General features: G+C 42.7%; 1 protein-coding gene and 1 pseudogene across 6 annotated transcripts in view; both read left to right on the top strand.

Annotated features, from left to right (window-relative positions):
* The window catches only part of CNIH3 (cornichon family AMPA receptor auxiliary protein 3), a 336,804-nt gene that overhangs the window by 146,451 nt on the left and 176,793 nt on the right, over window positions 1-13,560 (top strand). The window lies entirely within an intron of this gene.
* Window positions 485-2,274, top strand: LOC144580345 (ADP-ribosylation factor 1 pseudogene; annotated as a pseudogene).

The following is a 13,560-nucleotide window of genomic DNA, read 5'->3' as shown; positions in this document are numbered from 1 at the left end:
TGGGCACCTAATACATGCCAGCTGCCGAGTCATCCCCTACTGAGGAGGACACTTTCTTAGTCATCATCTCATTTAATTGTTTTCATTAGATATTGAGAATATTCATAAAATATATATGATGTGTAAAGAATCACAATATTGGCGAGGCATGGTGGTTTATGCCTATAATCCTAGAACTTCTGAAGGCCAAGGCAGGAGGATTGCTTGTGGCCAGAAGTTCAATACCAGCCTGTGCAACATAGTCAGACTTCATCTCTACAAAAAATAAATAAATTAGCTGGGTGTGGTGCATGCCTGCAGTCCCAGCTACTCGGGAGACTGAAGTGGGAGGATTGCTTGAAACCAGGGGCTTGAGGCTGCCGTGAACTGTTATCACATCACTGCATTCCAGCCTGGGTGACAGAGCAAGACCCTATCTCTAAAAAAATAAAAAGAAATATGGTGGGAGCGAAACCAACGCTGGCTCGTGGCAGCAGCTGCTGAGGTGTCCCTGGCCAGTGTCCTTCCACCTGTCCACAAGCATGGGGAACATCTTCGCCAACCTCTTCAAGGGCCTTTTTGGCACAAAGGAAATGCGCATCCTCATGGTGGGCCTGGATGCTGCGGGGAAGACCACGATCCTGTACAAGCTAAAGCTGGGTGAGATCGTGACCACCATTCCCACCATAGGCTTCAATGTGGAAACTGTGGAGTACAAGAACATCAGCTTCACTGTGTGGGACGTGGTGGCCAGGACAAGATCCGGCCTCTGTGGCGCCACTACTTCCAGAACACACAAGGCCTGATCTTCATGGTGGACAGCAATGATAGAGAGCACGCGAACAGGCCCGTGAGGAGCTCATGAGGATGCTGGCTGAGGATGAGCTCCGGGATGCTGTCCTCGCCAACAAGCAGGACCTCCCCAACTCCATGAATGCGGCCGAGATCACAGACAAGCTGGGGCTGCAATCCCTACGCCACAGGAACTGGTACATTCAGGCCACCTGAGCCACCAGCGGTGACGGGCTGTATGAAGGACTGGACTGGCTGTCCAATCAGCTCCGGAACCAGAAGTGAACGCGACCCCCTCCCTCTCACTCCTCTCACCCTCTGCGTTACTCTCATGTGGCAAACGTGCGGCTCTGGTGTGAATGCCAGAAGCTGCCTCAGTGGTTTGGTCACCGTGTGCATCGCACCGTGCTGTAAATGTGGTGGACGCAGCCTGCCGCCAGGCTTTTTATTTAATATAAATAGTTTTTGTTCCCAATGAGGCAGTTTCTGGTACTCCTATGCAATATTACTCAGCTTTTTTTATTGTAAAAAGAAAAATCAACTCACTGTTCAGTGCTGAGAGGGGATGTAGGCCTGTGGGCACCTGGCCTCCAGGAGTCGATGTGTTGGGAAAGCCGGGCACGCTCTTGGCTTTAGAGCTGTGTTAAAATCCATTTTGGTGGTTGGTTTTTAACCCAAACTCAGTGCACTTTTTTAAATAGTTAAAAATCCAAGTCGAGAACACTTGAACATACAGAAGGGAGACCCTGCCTAGCATAGATTTGCAGTTACAGCCTGGATGCCGGTCGCCAGCCCGGCTGTTCCCCTTGGGAATGTGAGGCGGCGGCGCTGCAGACCGCGATCAATTCTGCATGGTCGCAATAGAGATCCCGCAACTCACTTGTCCTTGGGTCACCCTGCATTCCATAGCCATGTGCTTGTTCCTGTGCCCCCATGGTTCCCAGGGGCCAAGCTGGGAGCCCACAGCCGCCCCACTCTCCTGCAGGCCTCCCCGCCCACCTTCAGGCAGCCTGTGGGAAACAGGGCCCCACCTGTCCCTCGGTCAGCATGTGGCCTGAGTGAGTCCGTCATTCCCACTGCTCGTGCTCGCTCAGACACTTCGGCAGGATGTCTGGGGTCTCACCAGCAGGAGCGCGTGCAAGCCGGGCAGGCGGTCCACCTCCACCCACAGCCCCTCGGGAGCACCCCACCTCCGTGTGTGACGTAGCTTTCTTTCCCTCAACCTGCAAGGGTCCGATTTGCCATTGAAAAAGACAACCTCTACTTTTTTCTTTTGTATTTTGATAAACACTGAAGAAGCTGGAGCTGTTAAATTTATCTTGGGGAAATCTCAGAACTGGTCTGTTTGGTGTCGTGGAGCCTCTTACTGCTTTCAGTACACGGTTGGTAATCAACGTTTTGTATACTTGTTTTCAGTTTTCATTTCGACAAACAAGTGCTGTAATTATAGCTATTAGAATAAAACCTCTTAACTATTAAAAAAAAAAAAAAAGAAATACAAAAGAGTGAACGCCTGTGTCCAGCATTACCTTTGGGTGCCCTGTAGAATCTGCCTTCTTCCCTTCTCGGATGTAGCCACCTGTGTCCAGCATTACCTTTGGGTGCCCTGTAGAATCTGCCTTCTTCCCTTCTCGAATGTAGCCATTCTCCTAAATTTTGTGTTTATTGTTCACTTTCTTTCTAAAATACGTTTTTACTTTTTGCTCTATTCCAAAATGACATGTTGTTTCGTTTTGAATGTTGCTGGCCTTTATACAAATGGAATCATACTATATGAATTTTCTGCAACTTGTGTTTTTCACTCAGATATTTGATCTTGAGTTTCATTGGTGTAGTTGTGTCACTGTAATTAATTCCTATTATAGGAATTATATAGTGCTAGAGTGTATAAATATACCACAGTGTGGTTTATTCAGATGTGGATGAATGTTTGGATTGTTTCCATTTTTAAAACACGATATAGACAAGACTTGATCATTCTTGTATGAGTCCCTTTGTGCTGATTTTGTCAGACTTTTAAACTTTTGCCAGTCTGGTAGTTATGAAATAGCATCTTATGGTGGTTTGTTATTATTTTTTTTTCATGAGACAGAGTCTTGCTCTGTCACCAGGCACCAGGCTGGAGTGCAGTGGTGTGATCTCGGCTCACTGTAACCTCTGCCTCCTGGGTTCAAGTGATTCTCTTGCCTCAGCTTCCTGAGTAGCTGGGATTATAGGCGCCCACCACCATGCCCAGCAAATTTTTGTAGTTTTAGTAGAGATGGGGTTTCACCGTATTGGCTAACCTGGTCTCAAACTCCCAACCTCAGGTGATCTGCCTACCTCATTCTCCCAAAGTGTTAGGATTACAGGTGTGAGCCAATGTGCCTGGCCAAGCATATTTTCATATGGATATGGATACTTATGTTTCTTCTACTCTAAAGAGATAGTTCAAGCCTTGCCAATCTTAGTGATTTTTAAAATAATTTCAATTTCTATTTGAGATTCAAGGGGTACATGTGCAGGTTTTTTACATGGTTATATTATATGATGCTATGGTTTTGGGTACATTCATTCCTGTTACCCATGTAGTGAGCATAGTACTCAATAGTTTTTCAATCCTTCGCTCCCCATCCCACCTCCAATAGTTCCCAGTGTCTATTGTTGCCACCTTTGTGTCCACGTGTACCCAATGTTTAGCTCCCACTTAAAGGGGGGACATGTGACCTTTGGTTTTCTTTTTCTGCATGAATTTGCTTAGGATAATGCCTCCAGCTGTATCCATGTTGCCACAAAGGACATGATTTGGTTCTTTGTTATGGCTGCATCTATCTTTTTCTATTAAGATGTCTTTTTCTGATAGATTTATATGACTTCTTTATGTATTTTAGATACTCAGCTGTATGTTGCAACAAATAACTTCTCTATTTTTAATTGTTCTTTAAAATTCTCTAATAGTTTCTTTTGTTGGTCGTGTGTTCTAATTTTAGCTTAGCCAAAGTTATCAAACATTTTCTTCACATAAATTATTTATATAACAACTTTGTATGCAATATTTCCTACTGAATGTTATAATCACATTCCCTATATCATCTTCTACAGGTTTTATCATTTTACCTTTCACATTTAGGCCTACAGTCTACGTGGAATTGGTGTTTGTGTTCAGCAGGATAGGCCCAATAGAAATAGGATCTTATTTCTTTTTTTTCTTTCCTGTGTGATCACTCAGTACTCTCAGCACCATGAATTTCCACATCATGAGCAATGGTAGCTTTGTCATAAATGTACATATGCATATGGGTCTGTTTCTGGAACCTATTCTATTTCATTGTTCAGTATACCTCTGTGCCTCCACCATCTTAATTACTAGAGCTTTTTAATAATTCTTGATACTTGATACGGCAAGGCCTCTTGTCTTACTCTGAGTGTGTCTTGGCTATTCTTAGTCCCTTGCAATTCTCTATAAACATTGGGTTAACCCATCAAATTCCCCAAAAACCCCTTGTCGTGTTTTCTTCTCATTGGGTTTTGAGGTTACTCTTTTGAGAGTGGCCCTAATGCAAGGTTGTGACTCTCTAGGAGAGCCCTGTACAGAGGAGAGCTAGGATCAGGTGTGTCAGCCAGGTGAGACACGGAGGAGGTGGCAGAGCAAAACACATGAAATAACAGAAGAAGTTTTTTTTAATTACTTAAAGATTGCAGAGAGAAGGAGACATCATAAAACTAGTGGGGGCCAGGCACAGTGGGTCACGCCTATAATCCCAGCACTTTGGGAGGCTGAGGTGGACAGATCACCTGAGGTCAGGAGTTCAAGACCAGCTTGGCCAACATGGTGAAACCCCATCTCTACTAAAAATACAAAAAAATTAGTGAGGCGTGGTGGTGGGTGCCTGTAATCCCAGCTGCTCAGGAGGCTGAGGCATGAGAATCGCTTGAACCCAGGAGGCCGAGGTTTCAGTGAGGCAAGATGGCACCAATGCACTCCAGTCTGAGTGACAGAGTGAGACTCTATCTCAAAAACAAACAAACAAACAAAAAAAACCCTAGCAAGTCCAGCAGGAAGAGGGGAGCTGAATGGGACCTGTAGGGGCAACCAGGGGATGGAAAGCAAAAGAGAGAGAGAGAGAGAGCGAGGAAGGGACCTGGGGTCCAAAGCCTTTTTTGGTGTCCAGGGCATTGCCCAAGCAGGTTTTCCACAGGGAGTTCTAACTGGTAGGTTTAAAGTAAGCAGGCACGATTTCCAAGGGGTCATGCTGTGACTGAGAGGTAGTCACTGCAGCATATCTGCACAGTCAATGCAAGCTATGGGGGGCATTGGGGCAAGTCAAGTCGGTTGCATCTGGTTGTCTTATAGGGAGGTGGTCTCCAGGAGGTGGTTGTATAAGGCAGATACCAGGGTCAACCACACTGCAGAACTAGGAGTCAGGTGGAGGACTGGAAATTGTGTTAAAGGCAACTAAACTCTACTTCTGGCATGAGGAAGTCCAACTTATATTAAAATGGATGCCAAGACAATATGAAGTTACAAGAATTCACAGCCTGGTGTGAATTGTTATACCTGTATCTGAGAATTTTGAGAGGCTGAGGCTGGCGGATCACCTGAAATCAGGAGTTTGAGACCAGCCTAGTCAGCATGGTGAAACTCTATCTCTGCTAAAAATACAAAAATTAGCTGGGCAAGGTGGCACATGCCTGTAGCCCCAGCTACTTGAGAGGTGGAGGGATGAGAATCGCTTAAACCTGGGAGGCAGAGGTTGCAGTGAGCTGAGCTCACCCTACTGCACTTCAGCCTGGGCGACAAAGTCAAACTCTATCTCAAAAAAAAAAAAAAAAAAAAGGAATTCACTACACCCCTGATATAATGGAATCTTTATAGCAATCCTATTAGAGGATTATTGGAGATTGATCCCTTGATGAATTTTAGGATAGATTTTTTGTTTTCTTTTGTTTTTAAATATTTCTGCCCCCCAAAATGCTGTTGGAATTTTAATGGTGATTGTATTGAACCTATAGATTACTTTGCGTAGTCTTGTCATCTTAACAATGTTAAGTCTGCCAATCTATGAACAAAGGATGCCTTTTCATTTATTTATATCTTCTAGCAATGTTTTATAGTTTTTGGTGTGCAAGTCTTTTGCTTCCTTGTTTAAGCTTATTTCTGAGTTGGTTTTATTGTTGTTGTTGTTGAGACAGGGTCTTACTCTGTTGTCTAGACTGGAGGCAGTGGTGCAATTAGAGCTCACTGCAGCCTCGACCTCCCTGGCTAAGTAATATTCCCACCTCAGCCTCCCAGGTGTGCACCACCATGCCTGACTAATTTTTTAAAATATATTTTTAAATAGATGTGAGGTTTTGCCATGTTGCCCAGGCTGGCCTTGAACTCCTGGGCTCAAGCAATTTGCCTACCTTGGCCTCTTAAAGTGGTGGGATTACAGGCATGAGCCACTGCACCCAGCTGTTTATTTTTTTTTAATGTGTCTTCCTGATGCCTTTGTAAATACATTGTTTTCTTAATTTTTGTTTTGGACTGTGCATTGTATGTGTATAGAATTGCAACTTATTTTTGTGTTTGATGTTGTATCCTAGAACTTTGCTGAATTCATTGATTCTCTTTCTCTCTTGTGTGTTTGCATATAAACTTTAGGGGTTTCTACAAATGAGATTAGGTCCTCTGGTTACAGGAATAATTTTACTTCTTCCTTTCAAGTTTGCATGCCTTTTATTTCTTTTTCTTGTCTGATTGTTCTGGCTGTAACTTCTAATACTATGTTGAATAGAAGTGAGAAAAGTGGCCTTTAGTCTCTCTTGATTTGGAGGGAAAAGGTTTCAGGTTTTCATTTCTGAGAATGATGTTAACTGTGGTTTTTTTCATATCTGAGATATAGCATATTGAGGAAGTTCCCTTATATTCCTATTTTATTGAGTATTTTTATCATGATAGGGTATTGAGTTTTGTCAAATAATTTTTCTGCATCAACTGAGTTGATCATGTATTTTTTTATCCTTCATTCCACTAATGTGTTGTAGTACATTGATTGATTTTTTTTATTTTGAATTTTTTATTGGATTTTAGGTTTTGGGGTACATGAGCAGAGCATGCAAGACAGTTGCGCAGGTACGCACATGGCAGTGTGCTTTGCTTTGCTTCTCCCCTTCACCCACATTTGGCATTTCTCCTCAGGCTATCCCTCCCCACCTCCCCCTCCCACTGGCCCTCCCCTTTTCCCCCCAATAGACCCCAGTGTTTAGTACTCCCCTTTCTGTGTCCATGTGTTCTCATTTTTCATTACCCGCCTATGAGTGAGAATATGCGGTGTTTCATTTTCTGTTCTTGTGTCAGTTTGCTGAGGATGACGTTCTCCATATTCATCCATGTCCCTACAAACGACACAAACTCATCATTTCTGATTGCTGCATAATATTCCATGGTGTATATGTGCCACATTTTTCCAATCCAGTCTATTACCGATGGGCATTTGGGTTGATTCCAGGTCTTTGCTATTGTAAACAGTGCTGCAATGAACATTCGTGTGCATGTGTCCTTATAGTAGAACGATTTATAGTCTTTTGGATATATACCCAGTAATGGGATTGCTGGGTCAAATGGAATTTCTATTTCTAAGGCCTTGAGGAATCGCCACACTGTCTTCCACAATGGTTGAACTAATTTACACTCCCACCAACAGTGTAAAAGTGTTCCTTTTTCTCCACATCCTCTCCAGCATCTGTTGTCTCCGTATTTTTTAATGATCGCCATTCTAACTGGCATGAGATGGTATCTCAATGTGGTTTTGATTTGCATCTCCCTGATGACCAGTGACGATGAGCATTTTTTCATATGATTGTTGGCCTCATATATGTCTTCTTTCATAAAGTATCTGTTCATATCCTTTGCCCACTTTTGAATGGGCTTGTTTGTTTTTTTCCTGTAAATCTGTTTGAGTTCTTTGTAAATTCTGGATATCAGCCCTTTGTCAGATGGGTAAACCGCAAATTTTTTTTTTCATTCTGTTGGTTGCCGATTCACTCTAGTGACTGTTTCTTTTGCCGTGCAGAAGCTGTGGAGTTTGATTAGGTCCCATTTGTCTATTTTGGCTTTTGTTGCCAATGCTTTTGGTGTTTTGTTCATGAAGTCCTTGCCTACTCCTATGTCCTGGATAGTTTTGCCTAGATTTCGTTCGAGGGTTTTTATCGTGCCAGGTCTTATGTTTAAGTCTTTAATCCATCTGGAGTTAATTTTAGTGTAAGGTGTCAGGAAGGGGTCCAGTTTCTGCTTTCTGCACATAGCTAGCCAGTTTTCCCAACACCATTTGTTAAACAGGGAATCCTTTCCTCATTGCTTGTTTTTGTCAGGTTTATCAAAGATTGTATAGTTGTAGATATGTTGTGTTGCCTCCGGTGTCTCTGTTTTGTTCCATTGGTCTATATCTGTGTTTTGGTACCAGTACCATGCTGTTTTGATTACTGTAGGCTTGTAGTATAGTTTGAAATCCAGTAGTGTGATGCCCCCCGCTGTGTTCTTTTTGCTTAGAATTGACTTGGCTATGCGGGCTCTCTCTTGGTTTCATATGAAGTTCATGGTGGTTTTTTCCAGTTCTGTAAGAAAGTCAATGGTAGCTTGATGGGGATAGTGTTGATTCTGTAAATTACTTTGGGTAGCATAGCCATTTTCACGATATTAATTCTTCCTAACCATGAACATAAAATGTTTCTCCATCTGTTTGTGTCCTCTCTGATTTCGTTGAGCAGTTGTTTGTAGTTCTCCTTGAAGGGGTCCCTTACGTTCCTTGTGAGTTGTATTCCAAGGTATTTTATTCTTTTTGTAGCAATTGTGAATGGCAGTTCATTCTTGATTTGGCTTTCTTTAAGTCTGTTATTGGTGTAGAGGAATGCTTGTGATTTTTGCACATTGATTTTATATCCTGAGACTTTGCTGAAGTTGCTTATCAGTTTCAGGAGTTTTTGGGCTGAGGCGATGGGGTCTTCTAGGTATACTATCATGTCGTCTGCAAATAGAGACAATTTGGCTTCCACCCTTCCTATTTGAATATCCTTTATTTCTTTTTCTTGCCTGATTGCTGTGGCTAGAACTTCCAGTACTATATTGAATAGGAGTGGTGAGAGAAGGCATCCTTGTCTAGTGCCAGATTTCAAAGGGAATGCTTCCAGTTTTTGCCCATTCAGTATGATATTGGCTGTTGGTTTGTCATAAATAGCTTTTATTACTTTGAGATACGTTCCATCGATACCGAGTTTATTGAGGGTTTTTAGCATAAAGGGCTGTTGAATTTTGTCAAATGCCTTCTCTGCGTCAATTGAGATAATCATGTGGTCTTTGTTTTTGGTTCTGTTTATGTGGTGAATTACGTTGATAGACTTGCGTATGTTGAACCAGCCTTGCATCCCCAGGATGAATCCTACTTGATCATGATGAATAAGTGTTTTGATTTGCTGTTGCAATCGGCTTGCCAATATTTTATTGAAGATTTTTGCATCTATGTTCATCATGGATATTGGCCTGAAGTTTTCTTTACTTGTTGGGTCTCTGCCGGGTTTTGGTATCAGAATGATGTTGGTCTCGTAAAATGATTTGGGAAGGATTCCCTCTTTTTGGATTGTTTGAAATAGTTTTAGAAGGAATGGTACCAACTCTTCTTTGTGTGTCTGGTAGAATTCAGCTGTGAATTCGTCTGGACCTGGGCTTTATTTTGAGTGGGAGGCTCTTAATTGCTGCCTCGACTTCTGACCTTGTTATTGGTCTATTCATAGTTTCAGCTTCCTCCTGGTTTAGGCTTGGGAGGACACAGGAGTCCAGGAATTTATCCATTTCTTCCAGGTTTACTAGTTTCTGTGCATAGAGTTGTTTGTAATATTCTCTGATGATGGTTTGAATTTCTGTGGAGTCTGTGGTGATTTCCCCTTTATCATTTTTTATTGCATCTATTTGGTTGTTTTCTCTTTTCTTTTTAATCAATCTGGCTAGTGGTCTGTCTATTTCGTTGATCTTTTCAAAATACCAGCTCTTGGATTTATTGATTTTTTGAAGGGTTTTTCGTGTCTCAATCTCCTTCAGTTCAGCTCTGATCTTAGTTATTTCTTGTCTTCTGCTGGGTTTTGAGTTTTTTTGATCTTGCTTCTCTAGCTCTTTCAATTTTGACGATAGGGTGTCAATTTTGGATCTCTCCATTCTCCTCATATGGGCACTTATTGCTATACACTTTCCTCTAGAGACTGCTTTAAATGTGTCCCAGAGGTTCTGGCATGTGTCTTCGTTCTCATTGGTTTCGAAGAACTTCTTTATTTCTGCCTTCATTTCATTGTTTACCCAGTCAACATTCAAGAGCCAGTTGTTCAGTTTCCACGAACCTGTGCGGTTCTGGGTTGGTTTCTGTATTCTGAGTTCTAACTTGATTGCATTATGGTCTGAGAGGCTGTTTGTTATGATTTCAGTTGTTTTGCATTTGTTGAGCAGTGCTTTACTTCCAATTATGTGGTCAATTTTAGAGTAGGTGTGATGTGGTGCTGAGAAGAATGTGTATTCTGTGGATTTGGGGTGGAGAGTTCTGTAAATGTCTATCAGGTTTGCTTGCTCCAGGTCTGAGTTGAAGCCCTGGATATCCTTGTTGATTTTCTGTCTGGTTGATCTGTCTAATATTGACAGTGGAGTGTTAAAGTCTCCCACTATTATTGTGTGGGAGTCTAAGTCTCTTTGTAAGTCATTAAGAACTTGCCTTATGTATCTCGGTGCTCCTGCATTGGGTCCATATATGTTCAGGATTGTTAGCTCTTCTTGTTTTATTGATCCTTTTACCATTATGTAATGGCCTTCTTTGTCTCTTTTGATCTTTGTTGCTTTAAAGTCTATTTTATCAGAGATGAGAATTGCAACTCCTGCTTTTCTTTGCTCTTTATTTGCTTGGTAAATCTTCCTCCATCCCTTTATTTTGAGCCTTTGTGTATCCTTGCATGTGAGATGGGTTTCCTGAATACAGCACACTGATGGGTTTTGGATTTTTATCCAATTTGCCAGTCTGTGTCTTTTGATTCGTGCATTTAGTCCATTTACATTTAGGGTTAATATTGTTATGTGTGAATTTGATACTGCCATTTTGATGGTAAGTGGCTGTTTTGCCTGTTAGTTGTTGTAGATTCTTCATTATGTTGATGCTCTTTAGCATTTAGTGTGATTTTGGAATGGCTGGTACTGGTTGTTCCTTTCTATGTGTAGTGCCTCTTTCAGGAGCTCTTGTAAAGCAGGCCTGGTGGTGACAAAATCTCTGAGTACTTGCTTGTTCGCAAAGGATTTTATTTTTCCTTCACTTCTGAAGCTCAGTTTGGCTGGATATGAAATTCTGGGTTGAAAGTTCTTTTTTTTAAGGATGTTGAATATTGGCCCCCACTCTCTTCTGGCTTGTAGTGTTTCTGCCGAGAGATCTGCTGTGAGTCTGATAGGCTTCCCTTTGTCGGTGACCTGACCTTTCTCTCTGGCTGCCTTTAGCATTTTCTCCTCTATTTCAACCTTGTTGAATCTGACAATTATGTGCCTTGGGGTTGCTCTTCTTGCAGAATATCTTTATGGTGTTCTCTGTATTTCCTGTATTTGAGTGTTGGCCTGTCTTGCTAGGTGGGGGAAATTTTTCTGGATGATGTCCTGAAGAGTATTTTCCAGCTTGGATTCATTCTCTTCGTCCCCTTCTGGTACACCTATCAAACGTAGGTTAGGTCTTTTCACATAGTCCCACATTTCTTGGAGACTTTGTTCATTCCTTTTTGCGCTTTTTTCTCTAATCTTGGTTTCTTGTTTTATTTCATTGAGTTGGTCTTCGCCTTCTGATATTCTTTCTTCTGCTTGGTCAATTCGGCTATTGAAACTTGTGCATGCTTCGCGAAGTTCTCGTATTGTGTTTTTCAGCTCCTTTAATTCATTCATATTCCTCTCTAAGTTATCCATTCTTGTTATTATTTCCTCATATCTTTTTTCAAGTTCCTTAATTTCTTTGCATTGATTTAATACATGTTCTTTTAGCTCACAAAAGTTTCTCATTATCCACCTTCTGAAGTCTAATTCCGTCATTTCGTCACAGTCATTCTCCGTCTAGCTTTGTTCCCTTGCTGGTGAGTAGTTTTGGTCCTTTCTAGGAGGCGAGGTGTCTGGTTTCGGGTGTTTTCCTCCTTTTTTCGCTGGTTTCTTCCCATCTTTGTGGATTTATCCACTTGTCTGCGTAGTTGCTGACATTTCGATTGGGTCTCTGAGTGGACACCCAGATTGTTGATGATGAAGTATTTCTGTTATTTGGTTTTCCTTCTACCAGTCTAGCCCCTTCGCTGTATGACTGCTGAGGTCCACTCCAGGCCCTGCTTGTCTGTGGTGCAGCTCTAGCAGCTGTGGCACAGCGAGGGATGCTACTAGTTTCTTTTTCTGCTATCTTTGTCCCATGGTGATGCCTGCCAAATGTCAGTCTTTTGGATATAGATGGGTCAGGGAGCTGCTTGAGGAGACAGTCTGTACTTTATAGGAGCTCAATTGCTGAGCTGTGATCTCTGTTGTTCATTCAGGGCTGTTAGGCTGCTATGTTTGATTCTGCTGCAACAGAGCTCATTTAAAAAACCCTTTTTTTCTCAAATGCTCTGTGTTGGGGGGTTTGGGCTTTATTTTTGGATGTTCCTTGAGTTGTCCTGCCCAGCTAAGAGGCAGACCAGCCACTGTTTGCCTGCCGAGGCTCCGCCCTGCTGTTGTGAGGCTCGCCCTGTTGGGGCAGGCTCTGCTGTTCTGCTGTGGTCTCTGCTACGCTCTGAGGCGGAGTCTCTCTGTTGTAGCGGGTTGCCTCGGCAATGGCAGGCTGCATCAGCAGTGGGCGTGTATCTCAGTTGGGGTGGGTTGCCTCGGTAATGGTGGATGCCCCTCCCCTACAGAGCGTCTCGGACTGACTGCACGGGGATCGTTTGAAATCACGGTTTTGTTCGTCCCACTGGGGTAGCCCAAACGCTCTGTCCCTGCAATCCCCTGGGCTGGCCCACTGTCCAAGTCTTGTTCAGTCTCAAGTCCAGCCCTCTCAAGTCTCAAGTTGCCGGTTCAACAGGGCACCCAGACAAGCACGCCCTGTGGGGAGCGCTGGGTAGGGCCGGCCGCTGCCACCCTGGCTGCCGGCTTCGCCAGGCAGAGGTACTGCCAGGCGTCCCACGTCTCCTTTATACTTGGGAATTTCCCCATTCTGTGGGCAACAAAGATCAGTCTGGAAATGCAGCTCCAACTCACCTCTTCGTGGATTCAAGTAGAGCTCCAATCCTGGGTTGTTCTCACAGTGCCATCTTGAGTCCTCCCATTGATTGACTTTTTATGCAGAACCCTACTTGCACTCTGGGAATAAATACCACTTCATCAAAGTATATAATACTTTTAATATGCTTCTGAATTTGGTTTGCTAGTATTTTGTTAAGGTTTCTGTATCACTATTCATGAGAGGTGTTTGTAGTTGACTTTTCCTGTGGGGCCTCTGGCTTTGGTTCTGGATGGTGCTGACCTCATAGAATGAGTCAGGAAATGTCCCTTCCTTGATACTGTTTGCAGAGTTTCAGAAGAATTTGTGTTAATTCTTTTTAAACATTCTGTACAATTCACTGCAGCTTCTCTTTGTTAGGGGATTTTTGATTATTGATTCAATCTACTCACTAGTTATAGGTCTAGTAAGATTTTCCATTTCTTTTTAAGTCAGTTTTGGTAGATTATGTGTTTCTATTGTCCATTTCATCTAGGTTGTTCAACGTGTTGACATACAATTGTTCATAATACTGTCTCGTAATCTTCATTTC

The sequence above is a fragment of the Callithrix jacchus genome, chromosome 19, assembly GCF_049354715.1.
Source record: "Callithrix jacchus isolate 240 chromosome 19, calJac240_pri, whole genome shotgun sequence".
NCBI classification, from domain to species: domain Eukaryota; kingdom Metazoa; phylum Chordata; class Mammalia; order Primates; family Cebidae; genus Callithrix; species Callithrix jacchus.
Note: the sequence above shows the minus strand (reverse complement) of the source record. Positions and strands in the feature narration are given on the sequence as shown.